Source organism: Olea europaea, chromosome 18 (assembly GCF_002742605.1).
Source record: "Olea europaea var. sylvestris chromosome 18, O_europaea_v1, whole genome shotgun sequence".
Taxonomy (NCBI): Eukaryota; Viridiplantae; Streptophyta; class Magnoliopsida; order Lamiales; family Oleaceae; genus Olea; species Olea europaea.
The window spans coordinates 19,575,230-19,579,290 of NC_036254.1; positions in this window are offsets into that span (position 1 = coordinate 19,575,230).

Below are 4,061 nucleotides of genomic sequence, written 5' to 3' on the forward strand. Positions count from 1 at the left end.
ATGGATGGAAAAAGAAGAGCAAATGTAGGTCTAGATCAAAATCTAGGATTAAGGCGAGAAAATGCTATGGTTGTGGAAACACAGGGCATTTTATAAAAGATTATCATAAGGAGAAGGGTAAGCTAAAGGTTAAGGAGAGAGATGAGGTCAATGTGTTAGCGTCTATCTCCGATATAAATGGTGGTGAGGTCTATATGATTACAAGTCCCGTTGCATACACTGCTGAATTAAATCTAACTGTTAATTCCCGCTTGCATGAGTGGATACTTGACTCTGGTGCATCTTTTCATGTGACGTCTGAAAAGATTAGTTTTATAAGTTGCATGAATCTAATGTTGGGCATGTTGTGCCGTGTGATAACTTTGCCTATACTATTGCTGGAATTGGTGACATAAACGTAAAATTTGACACAGGTTTTGTGTATACGTTAAAGGACATTAGATATATTCCTGAGTTGGCTAGGAATCTGATTTCAGTGGGGAGACTTGAAAAGAATGACTTTACTGATAAAATTGAAAATGATATGCTAAAAATGATCGAGGGTGCTTTAGTTTCCATTAACGGAATTAAGAAAAACGATATATATATTACTATTGGGGAAGTGATTAGAGGTGTGAACCCCTCTATCTTCTCTGCTAAGATTGATCACACACACACACATGGCATAATAGACTTGCTCACGTAGGGGTCAAAGGACTTAAGCTACTTAACGAAAAAGGTGCTTTTGGTAATGATTGTGTATCAGATTTTCCATTTTGTGATCATTGTGTGCTTGGTAAGTATCATAAAACTTCTTTCTCTACGAGTGTTAAGAGAGCTAAAGGCATGCTTGAATAGGTGCACTTTGATCTATAGGGTCCTGCTAGTAATCCCACATCGGGTGGGAATAGGTATTTCCTGTTTATTATCGATGACTACACTAGAAAAGTGTGGGTCTATCTTTTGAAGGATAAATTTGAGACCTTTAATAGTTTTAACAATTGGAAGAGACAAGTGGAAAATCAAATTAGCAAGAAAATCAAATTTTTAAGGACAGATAATGGCCTAGAATTCTGCAATAAGGAATTTGATAAGATGTGTAAAGAAAGTGACATAACTAGACATAAGACCGTTCCTTACACTTCTCAGCAAAATGGGGTAGCAGAAAGGATGAATATGACCATACTTGATAAAGTACGTTGCATGATGATTAGTTCTGGTGTTCCCAAGTCATTTTGGGGTGAGGCTGTTATGACCGTTTGTTATTTGATTAATCTGACTCTTTTTGCTGCATTGAATGGTGACACTCCGCATGAGAGATGGTCGTGTATATTGAATGATTACTTGATGTTTAGAACTTTTGGCTGTACAGCTTTTTCTCATCAAAGTGAGGGTAAGCGGAACCTAGAGCTAGGAAGTGTGTCTTTCTAGGATACCCCGAGGGTGTTAAGGGTTATAGGTTATGGGATAGAAGCCAAAAAGGGGTAAAGATCATCATAAGTAGAGATGTCACGTTTAACGAAAATGAGATGTCGCGTATTAAAGGGGAAACTAAACCTGAGAGTGAAGCTGAACCAGGTGAAGAAAGAGACCAGTTTAAGGTGGAGTTAGGAAAACTCTGTCCACCTGCCCCTACTGCTTCAAGTAAGGTGGAGACTCAAGCTCAGGAACCCGAGGTAGAGAATAGTGACAGAAGAGCACTATGAGGAAGAAAATCCTTTAGCTAAATATAACTTAATTAGGGATATAGAAAGGAGACAAATAAGAGAACCTAGAAGGTTCGATTTTGAATTTGAATTAGCTTTCGCCCAGGCTAGTTATGAAGAGCTAGCTGATAAAGAGCCAAAGACCTTTGAAGAGGCAATATGCAGTGATCAATCTAATGAATGGCTTAAGGCAATAAAAGAAGAGATGAGTTCTCTAGAAAGAATCATACTTGGGAGCTAGTACCTAGGCCTAAGTACAAATCAATTGTTGATTGCAAATGGGTCTTTAAGGTTAAGGAAGGTACTAGAAGCTCGGAACCCCTAAGGTTTAAAGTTAGGTTAGTAGCTAAAGGCTATATACAGAAGAAGGGCATTGATTATAATGAAATTTTCTCTCCAGTTGTTAAGTACACCACTATTAGGTCATGCTCGCATTGGTTGCACACTTTAACTGGGAACTTGAACAACTTGACGTAAAAACTGCTTTTTTTACATGGTAAGCTTGATGAACAAAATTTCATGAATCAACCAATTTTTTTACAGTGGTACAAGAGGTTTGATTCCTTTGTACTCACTATAGGGTTCAAAAGAAGTAAATTTAATCACTGCCTGTATTTTCAACACAATGAGACTGATGATAATTATCTGTTTTTGTTGCTCTATGTGGACGACATGCTTTTGATTGGATCATCCTCTAAGTGGATAAATAACATAAAAGCAAAATTAAGTGGTGAATTTGATATGAAAGACCGAGGTAAGGCTAAGAGAATCTTAGGTATTGAAATTGAAAGAGATAGGTCAAATTCTTTTTTATTTTTGCATCAGTCTCCATACATATCCAAAATATTGAAGAAATTTAATATGAGTTATTGCAAACCTGTCACGTTGTATCTTGTTAATCATTTTGTTTTATCGAAGGAACAATCCCCTTGCAATGAGCGTGAAGTAGAATACATGAGCAGAGTGCCTGACTCTAATGTGATTGGTTCCATAATGTATTTGATGGTTTGCATTAGACCGGATTTAGATTTTGCTGTTAGTACTCTCAGTAGATATATGGCTAATCCGGGCCCTGAACATTGGGAAGCGCTAAAGTGGCTATTAAAGTACTTGAAGGGTACAAGTGACGTAAGTTTAAAGTTTAGTGCTAATAAAGAAGGTATAAAATTAAAGGGTTTTGTAGATGCTGACTACCCGGGAGATAGGGATGGTAGGAAATCTACTTCCTCTTACGTGTTTACCTTATCTAATTTATGTGTTAGTTGGAAATCACAGTTACAACATATTGTTGCACCATCCACTACAGAATCAGAATATATTGCTACCACTGAAACTATTAAAGAAGTTCTATGGCTTAGAGGCCTACTTCATGAACTATGTGTCTTGAATGATTATGTGGTAGTGTATTCTGATAGTCAGTCATTGCCACGCGTTTTATATAACGTGATTTTATACCGCAAGCGCACGATGTCAAATTTTGTAGTATATTAAAGAATTGAAAAGTGCCGAACCCACAGGGATTGATATTCGACTTCCACTGAGTACTATAATTGTGTCCGCGTTTACTTTATCTAGACAATCAAGCGTTAAATTAATGTTTGAATACTAAACTAACGTCAATGAGTTAAATAGTGCAATAAAAGTGAGGCAATTTCTAAAGACTAAATAAAACTTACATAATGTCTAGGGAATGATTTCACCGTATTCTCGACATAATTCTCAATCCCTATAGATATTTCCATCAACTATTTCCCGAATTCATAAGCAAGAATCCTAAATTAATTCTATTTCCCCCTCTCGAGCGTCAAATAGAACCTATCTCTATATTTAAACTCCAATATCTCTATTCCGAATTAAATATATAAAGATTATCACGCACTTGGTTCTTGTTTTACCCTCAAAGATTTGTACTTTCTCTCGAAACCTACAAACCTAGGTTATATTTTTCTTAGATCACGCCTAAATTTCCCTCTCTCTAGCGTCAAATTTAGAACATCAATTCATTCAATTAGTGATCAGGCAACTGAAAGTATTAAGCAAGAATAATACAAATCAATTCTGGAAAATTAAATGGAAATACTATAAAGAAATTGAATCATGTCTCCAATAGGTTACATCAAACCCTAGATTTAATAACTTAGTTCATGATTGACAAGAACATGATAAAATACAAATTAAATTGCATGAAGAAGAGAAAGATAAGAAAAAACTCAGGTTGCTGCTCTATTTCTCAATCTTATGGCTTGATTTCTCAGTTTCTCCCTTCTTCTTCTCCAAAATCGGGTCGATCTTCTCTCAATTGGTGCCTCTCTTTTTCTTGCCTCTTCAGCCGTCTAACCCCGTTCTCTTGTTCTTCAGCTGGGTATTTATATTTTC